General features: G+C 37.8%; 1 long non-coding RNA gene across 1 annotated transcript in view; it reads left to right on the top strand.

The window, feature by feature from the left end:
* The first annotated feature begins 1667 nt into the window (after positions 1 to 1667).
* The window catches only part of LOC105492141 (uncharacterized), a 46653-nt gene continuing 32159 nt past the window's right edge, over positions 1668 to 16161 (top strand). The window contains exons 1-2 of the long non-coding RNA XR_011608587.1: positions 1668 to 1765; positions 4244 to 4422. This is a non-coding gene — a long non-coding RNA (uncharacterized lncRNA). The remainder of the gene's footprint in view (positions 1766 to 4243; positions 4423 to 16161) is intronic.

Here is a 16161-nt window from a genome sequence, read left to right on the forward strand (position 1 = left end):
CTTTACTCCATAATGGAATTTAGATAAATTCCCTGTGTAACATCTTCATAGACACAAGTTTTAGAAAAGTCCACTATTCCCCCTTCTCTATAGCATAGCTTCGTGGTGGACTATTGTCATGCACAGCCTTCTGTGTGAGGATGTCTTAACTCAACTCCCAAGAAGTTCTGGGTTCAAATCCTTCTTCTTCAAGCTACTACCAGTGTCACTGAGAAATCCTATAGGCTTCAGTTTCTTTACCTGTAAAATTGGGAAAACAACTGTACTTAATGCATAGGTTGTTGTGAGATATCAGATAAGCATAACGCATGGAACAGTGAATGTTCAACAGCCGATATTATTTCTTTAACATGAACAATCTTATAACCATCAATATGGTCTTTACCTACCTGTTATTAATACTTTGCCTAATGGCTTAGTATTGTACTGACAGAAAGCTCACTCTGCCTAAGCAAGTGATAAATTTATTCTGGGCATGATGAGGACTTTTACCTGGTTTTATTGATTTAGAAAGATAAAGAAATTTAGTGCCTATTTATGATAATGTAAAAATTACTATGTATCAGAGAAAAAGGCATATTAAAAGAAACCTATTTTTTAGAAATGAATAGAAACCAATCAATGTGACCTTGAGACTTTAGCAAGATGAAGTTTGAGATATCATGTGGTCATGAAGATGGAGGATGCAGTGAGGCAGGGCAGGCTGGGGTGGTGAATATGCCTCTGGGACTTTTCTTGGCCTAACTTGATCCTGCTCTAATTGAAAACAGGAGCATAATCAAGAAAATGGCTCTTGTGATTAAAAAATCATTTAATATGTATTAATATACATATATGACCACATATTTACATAAATATTAAATACTTATAAAATAGTAAATATATATACAAGTAGATTAATTATTTTAATGGAAAAACTCATGAAACCACTATCTGGACAAAGAAACAGAACAGTGCCAGCACTCCAGAAACTGTTCATGTGTCCTCCTCAACAACAATTCCTTTTCCTGCCTTAAACTTAAATACTATTGTGACATCTATAGTAATCACTTCTTTAATAGTTTTTCATAAAGAAAGTTATGTGATAAGTGTTAATTCTAAACTTTAAAAACTTATTATGTAGTGTGATCCTGATTTGTGCATAAGAACAGAAGTGTACTAAATTGTGGGTGTCAATTTTAATTTGTGACTGAATGTCTTTACCTACCTGGGTTTTGCTTAATGCTATGTTAATAGAGAACTTTTTTCTATACTGAGACCAGATTTGTTTATATTAGGTTTGTTTAACTATGATTTGAGGTCATTTATGATCTCTCAGATTTTCACTACTCCCAATCGAATGGAAATTGATTTTAGGACTTCTGAGTACTTATCAGGTACCATACCGTAGTTGGCAGTCTGATAAATATTTTTGCCTAGTATATTATTTTAAATCCCTTTACTTTCAACCTTTCTGTATTTTGTATATGTTGGAAACAGAATATTGCTATTTTTAGTAGTATTTTAAAATATTTCTCTTAATAATTTTTTCTGTTTTAATTAAAAGATTTTGTACATTTATGTTTAATGTAATTGCCACTATCCTTAGGTTTAAAGCCGCCATTTTAATATTTAGTTTATTCTTGTCTCACCTTGTTTATATATATTTTTTCTTTTTTTTCTTTTCAGAAATGAGGGCTTACTGTGTTGCCCAGGCTGGTCTTGAACTCCTGGGAATAAGTGATTCACTTGCCTCAGCTTCCCAGAGTGTTGGGATAACATACAGGTGGGAGCTACTGTGCCCATTCTGTTCATGTTCTTTTTCCTCTTGTTTCTTTTCTTTATTATCTATTCCATCATTAGCTTGATGGCTATATACTCTTTTACTATTCTTTTATTTGCTGATTAATCTAGAAATTTAAAAATATAGAATTTATTTATTCTGATTCTATTTAAACAATATTTAAAAATATTTATTATTTAGTGCAGTCTGCTTATAGTGATTTTTCTTTTTTGGTTTGTCTGAAAATGTCTTTTTTTTTTCATTTTTAAAGTACATGTTGCTGGTTATAGGTTGACAGCTATTTTCTTTCAGTATTTGAATGATATTCTGTTGTCTTGTAGATTCCATTGTTGCAGTTGCTGTTTCAAAGTCAATTTGTCTTTTTATTTCTCTGGCTGCTTTTAAGATTTTCTCCTTGTCTTTGAATTTCAGTGGTTTTATTGTTGTGTACCTTTAGGGTTGTCCTTTTTATTTGTTTTTCTTGGAATATTTTAGAGCTTCTTCAATCTTTATGTGTTTGGTCAATTTTAGAAATTCTCAATCATCTTATCTTTAAATATTGCTTCTACTCTATTTTCTCTCTTCTCTCTAGGACTTCAATAACAAGAATTAGAGCTTCTCATGGTATCATCTATGTCTCTTAAATTATTTGGTCGATTTTCCATCCTTTTATGTCTCTCCTTCACCTGGATATTTTCTTTTGACTTATGTTCTAGTTAGCTTTCTAATTTTCTTAACAGCTGTGTAATCTCCATTAAGGTGATATTTTTCAGTTCCAGATTTTCATTTACTTTTGTAGTTTGCAGCTCTCTGCCAAAGTCTCCAATCCTGTATCTTACTTCCTTGAACATTAGCCTGATTCTCCTGAACTCTGTTTTTATCATCTATTGTTTCTTTGGATTTGTGGGCATGTCATCTTGGCTCCTGATACATCTGGTTATTTATGAGTACATGCTAGCCATTGATTTTAAAATTGTAAAAACAATTTGAAGTCTAAGATGCTATCTTCTCTCAGAGAGGATTAACCTTGGCTACTGGCAAGTGGCCAGAAGCAGTAGAGATAAAGGATCGAGATAAAGGATCACTTTATTCCACTTCAGAGATGATTTGAAGTTAGGCTTTTGTTTCTGTGAAGAATGGTCTAGTTCTCATTTACTCCCTTTGGCCAGAGCCTTGGGGTTAAATGGAAATAATGATACCACCAATTTCATAGGGCAATAAACATTCATGTAAAGCACTTAAGCACAGTGCTTGTATATAGTCTATGCTTAAAACTGTTAGTTAATATTGTTAAGAATCAATAGAGGAAGGTTGGGGTTATGATTCTACTAGGAATTTACTTAATTATTCAGGGTAAGTTGTGGACCTTCTCTAAGCCTCAGTTCCTTCATTTGCAAAATGAGAAAGTTAGATGAAATGACTTCTAAAGTCCCTTTAAGCTCTAAAATTTTATCACCATGCAAGTCTTAAACAGAATTGCAGACTCATTCTGCCTTCTTCTCCACCCATCAAGAACATTTGTTACAAAAATATGTTATGGGGAAAAATATAACTTTCCTGGTAATTTATAGGGCTATATGCAGGACAGTTTGGGTTGATAGCTTAGTGGAGTTATCACGCCACTAAGAGTGATTGTTCTTCAGATCATTAAATTATTAAAACAATCACACACTGGTATGGCTGCTGTGCTGCTACTGTTTCGTTTGAAAGACACTCATTAACAGAGGTAGAAAGACCAAGAGATATCTGTGAAAGGTTAAGGCCATGTTTCTCCCTAGTGTGGATTAACGTTGTCTTTCACAACTGCCATACCTTGTTTATTAATGAAAAAATGGAAATCTTACTTTAAAAAGATAATTTTTTAAATATTAGACTTCTTTTTGCTTTCAAAGCTAAAGTGATGCATAACTTTAATTATAAGAGAATTTCAAAATCATTCTTTAATTCTACCTTATCTTCCTTGTCTACAGATTCATAATCTACATGTTCTTCATGTGTAGTCTCTACTAGTTCAGAATCAAATATGTCAATTCTATTGTACTATTTAGAGCGTTACATGGCAGTGACATCAAATTAGCATATATATTATTTTCTTCACTTTGACTATGTTTAAAATGTCGCTAAGATTTTCTTTGTCTTAGCTATATTAAGGAAAAATATAGCCAAAGAACGTTAGTTACCAAATCCTTAATGCCTGTTGCTTGTTTTTAATTTTTTAACAGAAATATTGACAATACACTCTGCGTCAGAACATAAAGATGTTATCCAAAATTCTCTTGGTAGTATATACAGCTTTCCAGACTACATATCTCCAAGAAAAATCTTGGATTACTTTAAACATATCATTTAAGAATCTGAAAAATGTTCTTACCTTAAACAATTTAAACAAATGCGATTTTGTGAGTTTTTTGATTGATATCGTCTCAGTGGACTCAAGGACAATCTCACTTTCTCATCCATCTCCTTGTGATAAAATGACAGGCATTTCAAGAGATAAGAGGCAGGCTGCTGCCCACTCAAAAGTATCATTCCACCCATCAGACAGAGCTCCCAAATTAAGGATCGTAGCAATTACACACAAGCAACAGCATGGAAAAGAAGCCAGTGCTGCAGAGGTGATCTGGATCCAGGAAGAAAGGGAAGATACCTTCAATCAAAAAGTAAGTCTGTCATTTCTAACATGTGGTCTTGCCTGTCTTTTCTGCAGAATTTTAAATGCTACTACAGTTTCTTCAACTTCTTTCCTCCTCCAAGGCTGAATCATCACTAATGTTTACTAAAGAAGGTGTGTTCTATTCCTTGGTCTTAAGAAAGATGACTGAGTTTTTTCTCAGTCTCAAAGAAAAAGAGAATTATCATAGTGGAGAGACTACATGGCTTAAATTATTTTTTGGAAATTAAGTTTTATCTTGGGGTCTTGCTCTTCAATTTCTGGCTAATTAATCTTGGTCAATTTTTTAATCTCTCTCTATTACAGTTTCCTAATCTGTAAAACAGAAATAATAATAAAACCTTTAAATCCTTGATAATTGTTAGAGATTAATATAATTATTGTTTTAAATGAATTTATGCTGAAGTAGTCTTTCTACCTTTATACCCAATGACTTTCTAGTACACAATACCTGTCTGGTAAGTAAAAGACAACAACATCAATATTGGGCAGCATTACTGCTGGACCTAGGACTGAGCTAGGTGTTTTGGAAAGTGAAAACATGGTCCTGACCTTAGCTACCTTAAAATTTAGTTATGTACATGAAAAAGATACAGTAGAAAAATTACATTCAGTTGTGAAAATGCATTGAATTGTATACTTAAGATATGTGTAATTTTTATGCCTATTACTAATCAACAAAAAGAACAGAAAAGTAGACAATTTTATGGCAGTTGTATAATGTATGGTGTAAAAACCTAAATACATTTATATCCTAGTTGAAAATATAGTTAGAATTAATAGCTTCCCTTTTTTGGAGCCACCACATTTATAATAATGTAGAAATCATCATAAAGCACCACATAACATGGCTACCTTTCTAGAATTGAGATTGGTTCCTAAACTGGATGAAAATCTATGTCCTATTTATAGGACAACTAAAATAATTCTCTTGTTCTGTGTTTCCATACTAGAGCTTTCCCAGAAAGTTCGAGGAAATAAGTCTTACAAAGGAGCTTGCTAAATTAACCTGTAACCCACCAAAAGCAAGAGAGGGTTCTCCCTCTAACTCTAGCAGAAAAGACTTGGGGCAGAATGCTTGATGCTTCTCTTACATATGCCTATCTCTGAACTCTGAAGCAATCACTGAGCCTATGGGGGGAGAACATGCTCACTGTCTGGCTTATAATATGATGGGGAGTGAGGGTACTGTGACCGAGAGCCCCCAGGATAACACATTTTGGAGAAGTTTCGTTCTTTGAAGGATGTGAATCTGGGCAGACAACTCATAACTGTTTGCATAGTAAGTGAAGAAGTTTGAATATTCTTCTGTGGAGTTTCTTGATCAAAATTTCAAAGTAGAGACGGGGGGCTGATTTAAAGATAATTGCTACAATTTAGGTAGGATCAATGAGCACAATAGCTATGGAGAAGAAGGGATGTGATAAGGAGAGACCTCATATTAGGATGTAGCATCTACAGAAATGATTGACTCATTGTCTGCAGAGGACCTAGAACTAGAGCAAGATATCCATGGTGGTTCCCAGATATCCAATTTGGGTGACCGGAGGATGGTGGTGACATTCCTTTTGAAAGGGAGATGGGAAGAGAAGTTGGTTAAGGTCGAAGAGAAGACAATGAGCTCTGTTTGGGACATGTTGAGTTGTAGAAAATAATAATGAGTTGGAAAAACATAAGTCAAATCATATCGTAAAGTTTTCTTAAAATTGAAATTCTTTCAACAAATCCAGGAATTACATAATTGAAACGTCTACAGAAGGAAAAGAAGGAAGGAAATAAATAGTTCAGTAACCATTTATTTCTTGCAAAGCAAGTTCATTGTGCACTTTACTTTATTTGGGTAACTGAAGGAGCTTTGACCTTCCATTTAGAATAACTGTTCCACTGCATTTTATGATTACTGAGAATATTTGTTTAAAGAATAACATTTTTCCTATTCAAAAATAATTCATACCTGTTAGCGACAATTTTAAAAAGATAAAACAATGTATCATGTACCATAATAAATATATTTGGCATGGTCTGTCTTCCCTAAAATGTTTTTAGTTATTACAAATCACATTTGTTATTATAGAGAAGAGTCTAACAATACAGAAAAAGAGTTGATATCACTTAAATCTCACTACCTTGATTTAGACACAGTTGGCATTTGACTAGGTTTTTGTGCATTGCTTTATGTACACACACACACACACACACGCACACACAGATACTAATGTATTTGAATGTAATCATGTCATATATGTTCTTTTTTTAACCATGAACAGTCCTGTTTATTGTTTACTGGTGATTTTTCCTTGTGTCTCTCCTTTTCTTTATTCCTTTATTCTCTGTCCTAAACAACATATATTAATGATACATCTATATGCATAATCTATCCACATATATTTAGTACATTATATATAATATAAATTATTTAGCACATTATATATAATATATAATATTTTATATCTGTATATATAAATATACATATAAAAACAGAGGGACTGGGCACAGTGGCTCATGTCTATAATCCCAGCACCTTGGGAGGCTGGAGCAGGAGGATCACTTGAGCCTAGGAGTTTAAGACCAGCCTGGGCAACATGGTGAGACCCTGTTTCTATAAAAATAAAAAGCTTTCCGGGTATGGTGGCACCTGTACTTCTAGCCACTCAGGAGGCTGACAGCAGGAGGACCACCTGAGCCCAAGGAGTTGGAAACTGGAGTGAGCTATGATTGTACCACTGCAATCCACAACCTGAATAAAGTAACAGAGAGACACCTTATCTCTAAAAGAAAAAAAAGGGAGACTTGGTCATGATTTTAAAAACTAACATTATATTATATGTATTTTTCTGCATCTGGCTCTTCACCCTTAACTACACATTGCGAAAATCCCCCCACAAGTCAGTAGCTTTAGGTATCAGGTAAGAGCATCTCATCTACTTCAATGTAACTCTCCTAAGAGCAGGAACAATGGCATATTTGTTTTCTGTAGCACCTAATATTGCAGCAGGTATAGCACGTACTTAAGAATGAATATGTTGCTATTGTCAATAATTTGAAGTCAGGCTATTGAGAATGAAAATATTTGGGCTGAGCAATTTGTCACAGTTCATTTATGCAAAGCACTAAGTGACATAATCCCATGAAGTTGATAATAGTATTATTATTATTCTCATTTCACACACTAAGAGGATGAGGTACATAGACAATACATAACTCTCCCAAGAGTACAAAACCTGTGCATTGCAAGACAGCACGTTCAAGTCTCACCAACTCTAACCAAATGTGTTATCCCTTGTATTTTGTGAACTAAATAGCAACCATGATAAAATCAACATGTCCAATATGTATAAGAGAGTAATTCGATCCTGAGGACTCACACTATGATTTCTGCCTGGAGCTTTGCGTGCAACTCTCATGGACACATTTTTCCTCTTGCTCCTTAGAGTCTTTTATGGTGTGTAGTAGACATGGATTTTCACATTCCATTTACAGAGGAGAAGAATAAAAACACAATGAGGTTATTTTATCAAACGACATACAAAAAGTCAGTAAGGGGAAGAGACAAAGAAACCAGTTCTATTAATCCCCAGGCTAGATTTCTGCCTCCAACAGAACCTGAATTCCGGAAAACCTCATTGAGCTTATGTTTTATTATAAAAGCGAATCTCAGCACTTGATTAATTTATGGCTTTAAGCAGAAGGAAGGGAGGAACTGTGGTGCTTCGGTTGGAGCTGGTGCATAGCTGGGGACGCAGAGCCAAGCTGTGGTTCACCTGAGCTGGTGTGCTGCACAGATGGTCTGCATCAGAATCTCCAGGAGCGTGTGCAGAAGAGAAAGAGCCTGGGTCCACCCATGGAATCAGAATTGGGGAATAGAGCCTGGAATTTAAGGGATGGACTCTATGGGCTATACTTTTTTAAGAGAGGGGATCTCCTTATGTTGCCCAGGTTGGACTTGAACTCCTGGGCTCAAGTGATTCTTCTGCTTCAGTCCCCCGAGTAGTGGGGATTACAGGTGTGAGACCCTGCACCCGGCTTCTGTGGGGTATGCTTTTAATAATACCAGGCAACTTTATGCATGCCAACATTTGAGAACAACTGTTTTGCCCTTCGAAGGCACCTCTTGGGCATCTTGGCTTAGCGGGAAAAGCTACCACTTACTGTGGGCTCTTGGGGAAGTCACTTGAATTCCCCAAATCTCAGTTTCCACATCCATAAAACAGGGATAATAGCACTTAGGAACACATAGGGCTATTATAAGAATTAAAAGTCATGTATGTAAAGATTCTGGCACCCAGTAGTTAACTATAATTGGTATTAAACTCACATTAATCATAGGAGAGGAGGCTTATGAGGATATTTCAGAAACTATGAATCTGATGAACTTTGCATGACCCTCAGTGTGGAAAGAATCTTGAAGGAAAAAAGTTAGGAATCCAGTGATGCACAGTGACTAAATCCAAGTAAAGGTCAAGATTTTAACACGCTACACAAAGCAGCATCACTCTGTCCTGACATTCTTTTGGAGCAGATGGATGGGTAACATAATGGAAAGCAGACCCAGGCAGAGGCATGGCACGGAGACGGCCAGTTGTGAAATACATTCAGATGGGGTGGTACTGTTTAGATAATGGTGGTAAAACTATGTTGAGTCAGGTGCCAAATGATGAGGCACCGATGCCAAGACAAACTGACAAACTGGAAAACAGCAGCACCAATACAGACCTCTAGGGAAAAGATCAGGATATACCAAATTAGAGAAAAACAGGATCCTTCATAAATTATAGCTTTGTAAATGCATGTGATAGAAAACTTTACATGTTTTCTCAAAAAGGGAAGCAAACAAAAATGGAAAATTAGGGCCAATTCCGATGAGCAACATGGGACATTTGTTATCAGGGAAGCTTCTTAGATCTAACTATGGGTACACCACAATCTGTCTTAGCTTTAGAGACCTCAACTGTGATATGAAAAACTAATTGTCTCTTCAGGCCTGTTTCAGTGGGAAAACCCCCTGGTTCTATAATAACACAATAAAATGCTGGCTTTAGTCTAATTTAGTCTAAGTCCCATCTGAATTGGGAATTTTAACAAGATAGCATTTCGATTAGTACGCTTTCTATGTTGTGCCTCTTGTTTTATGTTACATTATGCGTTGTTTTTCATATAAAACAAAGCTAATAGTGGGAGGAGAGTAGCATTACCATTTACTGAGTGCTTAGCTAGGGCGGGGCACTTAGCTGAATTCATTTCAGATGTTATTTAGACCTCACAAGAATCTTAGAAGATAAGTACAATGATGATGTCCATTTTACTTATGAGAAAATTGAGGAGCACGTTCAAAACCAAGCTGCTAAGGCTCAGAGGACGTACTGAACCCAAGTCTCAGTCTATGCACAAGTTACCACATTGAGAGAGAGGAGGGACTGCTCCCTGTTGTTAGATGAGTTTAGAAGGGAGGTTCCTTATTCCTCTGAGAACCAGAGGACCCCGCTTGTCTTAGATTCTGTTTTACATCCACTCCTGTATGTGCTCCACTTTCTATTCCTGGAATCATCCCCTTGGAGACCCAAAGGCTGACATTGCAGCAATGAAATGAGCCATCTGTCACTGCATATTTTGGCCACAAAGCTTTAATTGGAATCCAGAAGGAGGAAAAAAGACGTGACAGAGATTTTGCCGGGTGAAGTCCGGGGCAAAGGTCTGAATGACACCATTGATGAGTGACAGCCCCTTCCTTCCCGCGGGGCTTCTGCACACCGAGTTCCCCGAGTTGATTGTGACGATCCTGGAAATATTATCAGAAAATGGTTCCCTCGCTGTCGTACTGCTTCATTTTTGTTATCTGGGACCAAAGATAATGTACCTAATGGCAGAGAGCAAAAAAGAAACAAAACATTTTAAAAGATGTTAGAGACTATTTTCAGTCTGTAGCCAAGACTGCATGCAGTACTTAGAAATGTTTTTTATTTTAAAAAATTGATAAAGTATGCTTGTATTTACATTCCCAAGATTTATTTTTGAAGCAAAGTTTTCTGCTTTAAGTTCCCCCATTTTTAAAAAAGTATGGAAATTCACAAGGTTTGCATTTAAATTTAGAGAGCCAAGATAGGTCAACATTTTTTGTTTTTTGGACAGGGTCTCAGTCTGTTACTTACACTGGAGTGCAGTGGTGCCATCATAGCTTACTGCAGCTTCGACCTCCCAGGCTCAAGTGAACCTCCCACCTCAGCCTCCCAAGTAGCTGTGACTATAGGCACATACAACCACACCTGGCAACACTTTAAAAAAACAATTGAATGCAATGAATAAGGAAGAAGACTTTCTTTTACTTGAACAAATATATCAATTATTCATCAAAATTAAAAACTCATATTCAATAGTGAGAAAAAAATAATTTTTTGACATTGGCCTCTGAGATGGGTTTGAGTCTACCGGACCCAGGGGCTGTACATACCAGGAAATTGGGTGGGAACAACTTTTGTTCCAGTCACACAGGAAAAGGCACCTCAAAATTCTTATTTCCAACTTCTCAGCTTTCAACAATATGGTCCATGTATAAACCTGGGCTTATCTTAACTTTGAAAGTTTTGGCATATGGGGTGATACATAGGTATTGAATTGGGACTATCTGCCCAGAACATCTCAACACCATGATCATCCACATTCCTGGGCAAATACTTCCCAAAGCACTTTAACACTTGCTGGTACCTTTTTACCAACCTGTGAAGGTGCATAATCTAAGAGAGATAATATTGACCCAAACATAAGGGATATACAAGTGATTTTAAATAAGCCATTAGTAAAATAATAAATTGTATATCCTTAAAGTCACGGTTAAATGGAAGAAGAATATACACTAAAATGGGGGGGGCGGCAAACAAGGGGAATTCATGAGTTACAAGTTTGCCAGGGAAGAAGCAGTTATCCCTGGGGCATAGGGCAGGTTTCCTTGACAGGCAGTGTGATGCTGAGAGGGGGAAACTCCGGTGACTGGACCTCCTCACAGGTTGCTTACAGAGTGGCCAGAAGCAGTCCAGACCTGGATGGGGAAGAACCACTGCAGTTAATCCTGGAGAAGCCTGTGGTTGATAGAAGGTAGAGCTGTGCTAAGGGCTCACTAACTGGGGAGCAGGTCAGGAGAGGGAGAGCAAGATGGGTCAAGGCTAATTGCAAGACGTTGGCTGTGAACGAACGGGTAGATATCCAGGGGCTGTCAAATTAAAGGTGTGGGGTCAGCAGGACAATTATGGCCTCAAATTTTTTGTAGAACAAGGTGGGATTATTTTAGAATATTTTATAAAATTGTGTATTAAGAAAAATCGGTTACTAAAGTATTATTGGTACCTTCTTCGGAGGATGCCAATTTGTTTCTTTAAGGTAGTTCTTTGAGAAAGAATGAATAAGATTAACTATTTGATAACATAACAGGGTCACTATAGTCAATAATAACTTAATTGTATATTTTAAAATAACTTAGGGTGTAGTTGGATTGTTACTCAAAAGATAAGTACTTGAGGGGATGCATACCCCATTCTCCATGATGTATTTATTTCACATCAATTATCAAAACATCTCATGTACTCCATAAAAATACACACTTACTATGTACCCACAAAATAAAAAATAAATAAATAAATAAATAAATAAATAAATAAATAAATAAAAGTTGGGGGGACAAACACAAAATAAAATAAATGATACTTCTTTGGTGTGCGCACGGTAGACCAATTCAGTCTAACTTTTAAACTTTCACGTGCAGAGATTTAAACATCATTCTCAGTATTATTTCTAACTGCTTCTGACTGTTAAAACTTACAGATAAAGGTATTTAAAACACCTTTATCTTTGAGGATACAGCAAAAGGATTTTTTACTTTTGTTTTTATTTTTTTGAGAGGGCGTTTTGCTCTGTCGCCCAGACTGAAGTGCAGTGGCGCGATCTCGGCTCACTGCAACCTCCGCCTCCTGGGTTCAAGTGATTCTCCTGCCTCAGCCTCCTGAGTACCCTCCCGAGTAGCTGAGATTATAGGCGCCTGCCACCACACCCAGCTAATTTTTGTATTAATTCTACTCGCTAGGTGTGTAGGCAGAATTCTAAATGGTCCTCCACGATTCCCATGTCCTGTAATTCCCAAATGTCCTGTAATTCCCAAAACCTGTGTTATATGGCACAGTTAACTTTCTAAGAGGGAGATTATCCAGGTAGGCCTAATCTAAACACATCAGCCCTTAAAAGCATAGAGCTTTCTCCTGTTGGTGGCAGAAGAGGGAGGCAGAGACATATGAAACACAAGAAGGGTTTCACAAGATGTTGTTGGCGTGAAGATGGAGGAGGCGCTATGATGAGGAACGCCGGTGGTGGTCTCCAGAAGCTGAGAATGGCCTTTGGCTGATAGCTTGCAAGGAAATGGAAACCTCAGTTCTACTGTAACGAGGAACTGGATTCTGCCAATAACCTGAATGTGTGAATGCGCTTGGGAACGGATTGTTTCCTGTATCCTCCAGATAGAGCTCAGCCAGCTGACACTTGGACTTCGGGCATATGAGACTCCAAGCAGAGAAACCAACCAAGACCACCCGACTTTGACCTTACAAAAATGTGAGATAATTAGTCGACATTGCTGTAAGCTGCTAAGTTTGAGAAAATTTGTCACACAACAATAGATAAAGATGTTATCTCTTGTGTCTAGGCAAATGGAACTCCTGGCTGAGTTATGAAGTAAATAAACCCCATCTAAATTTTCATTCTAAATTTCCATGATCTTGTGGGTTACATGTTATCCTACTTGTTTATTTACATACATTCTAGTTTGTTGGGCACAGGAATATCATGTGGCCTTGGTGTGATACTTAGAGAAAAATGCATGGTGGGCTGTTAAGATTGGGGCGTTGCAGATGGGGGAAAAAAGGCCCTTCACTCTAACATCAGGGAAATTTTCAAAATATTACTGGGAATGAAGCATTAGTTGCTACCGCAGTTTGACAAATGTTAGGGAGAGTGTGTGCTGCTCACATAGTCCTGAGGGAGCTGCAATTTGGAAGAGTCTCAGTGTTAAGCACAGACAAAGCAGACTAAATCTGGACGGCATCCCAGCCTACTTTCAGAACTGGGACTATGAAGTACCTCTTGAGCAAACCTTTTAAAAACTTGATCTACAATAGAAAAATTACCTGCTTTATGATTTCTCTTCTTTCTCTCCTAGTCGTAGGTGTGAAAAGAGGCAAAAGCCTGATAAACGAATAGGTTAATGTCACCCTTACATTTGCTTGGAAGGGCATCACCTCCATCGACTGTGTCTGACAGAGTGGCCAGAAGCAGTGCAGACCCGGCTGGGAAAGAACCACTGCATTTAGTCTGGGAGAAGCCTGTGGGTGATAGAAGGTGGAGCTATGCTAAGGGCTCAGTACTGGGGAACAGGTCAGGAGAGGGAGTACAAGATGGGTCAAGGCTAATTTCAAGGCATTGGCTGTGAATGAAGGAGAGGATATCCAGGGGCTGTCATGAGTGCCAGTCCCTGCTCCTTTCTCATTAAAAAATAATTTTCTGCCAGGTATAGTGGCTCACATCTGTAATCCTTGCACTTTAGGAGGCCAAGGCTGGAGGATTGCTTGAGCCCAGGAGTTTGAGACCAGCTTAGGCAACATAGAGAGACCCTATCTCTACAAAAAAGAAAAACCTAGCAAGGCATGGTGGCTCACACCTGTAGTCCTGGCTGCTAGGGAGGCTTAGGTGGGAGGATCGCTTGAGCCCAGGAGTTGGAGGCTGCAGTGAGCTATGATTGTACCACTGTACTCCAGCCTAGGTGACAGGGTAAGATTTTGTCTCAAAAAAAAAAAAAAAAAAAGGATTTTCTCATCTCTAAAAAGAGGAAAATTGTTGTAAAAGTTAAGTGGAAATTCATTGAATTCTTTAGCACTGTGCCTGGGGGAGCAGGTCAGGAGTAGGGGTGCAGGATGGGTCAAGGCTAATTTCAAGACATTGGCTGTGAATGAAGGAGGGGTTATCCAGCGGCTGTCACAAGTTGAAAGGGCTCCATGGAGTCGCTTCTTGATACTATTTTTACTTCTACTTCTCTGGAAAAGTCAGAGTTGTGTGCCTGGAGCACATTGTTAATTCCTGATATGACTTTTGCATCATAAAATCCAATTCTTTCTGCTTCCAGTTAGCAATGGCTGAGCTCTACAACAAGAATTACAGGACGCTCTGAAGCTGGAGGTTCTTAACGTAGTTCAAATGTTTCGAGTGCTTTCAAATACAGCTCGACTTTAAGGGCAGTGTTAAGAAATGATCCAAATAAATTTGTGACGATCCATGTGTATAATCATACATGTGGAAATGCTTATCTAGTTGAGAGTCATTCTCGAGTTCATTTTACCTGCTCTGTCTACTTCCATTACCAGAATAGTGAATAAATAATAATACAGGGTGAAGTGGAGTAGTACAGAGCCCTATAGCAGGATCTTGTAGATAACTAATATTTATATCAGATTTTATAGTTCATAAATTATTGGGGCCGGATGCAGTGACTCATGCCTGTAATCCTAGCACTTTGGGAGGCCAAGGCAGGCAGATTATCTGAGGTCGAGAGTTCGAGATCAGCCCAGCCAATATGGTGAAACCTCGTCTCTACTAAAAACACAAAAAGTTAGCCAGGCATGGTGGTGGGTGCCTGTAATTCCAATTACTTGGGAGGCTGAGGCAGGAGAATCGCTTGAACCCAGGAGTCAGAGGTCACAGTGAGCCACTGTACTGCGGCCTGGGTGTGACAGGGCAAGACTCAGTCTCAAAAATAATATTAAAAAAATATAAAATAAAAAAATAAAAAAATTGTTAGAACAGTCATTCTAGGTTATAATACAGCGTCATTATTACTATCATATGTATGATGACGTTAAGATTTAGAAAGGCAGAGTGACTTGCCTAAAGTTATTCTTTAAGTTCCTAGGGAACATTTTCTCTCAAATATTCTTATGAATGACAACTTACTTCCAGGGAATCATTGATACACTCAATCAGGAAATAGTGGATTAGTTTGGGCCAGGAGCGGTGGCTCACGCCTGTAATCCCAGCATTTTGGGAGGCCAAGGCGGGCAGATCACAAGGTCAGGAGATAGAGACCACAGTGAAACCCCATCTTTACTAAAAATACAAAAAATTAGCCGGGCACAGTAGTGGGCACCTGTAGTCCCCGCTACTCAGGAGGCTGAGGCAGGATAATGGCATGAACCTGCGAGGCGGAGCTTGCAGTGAGCAGAGATTGCGCCACTGCACTCCAGCCTGGGCAACAGAGTGAGACTCCATCTCAAAAAAAAAAAAAAAAAAAAAAGGAAAAGAAAAAGTGGATTAGTTCTTTTATGCCACCAAGAGATCGAGTTAGAGATTAATACTATGTAATACAATGATTTATAGCAATAGGAATTTGTTATCAAGACAGGCAAATTAAGAAATCAAAGCCATAAACAAACCTTCAGTGTGTTTTGTAGGCAAGAATATAATTGAGAAATGAGATGACATTGTATTCGCACTGTTTAGAAAGGAGATCAGACCAGGTCACAGTTTTCTTAGGCAGCTCTAGTTCTCCCTTACTCATTCATGACATGAATCTTTAGAGAAAAGAGAGACACATTTTGAAGTTTCCTTTTATTTCCAATTGTATGTCTGTGGCCATGGACAAGCTTCTTGCCTGTAGAATCAAAGAACTGAAAAAGTTCCGGAGTCATATTCGCTGAGATGCCCG

This window comes from Macaca nemestrina, chromosome 10 (assembly GCF_043159975.1).
Source record: "Macaca nemestrina isolate mMacNem1 chromosome 10, mMacNem.hap1, whole genome shotgun sequence".
Lineage (NCBI taxonomy): Eukaryota > Metazoa > Chordata > Mammalia > Primates > Cercopithecidae > Macaca > Macaca nemestrina.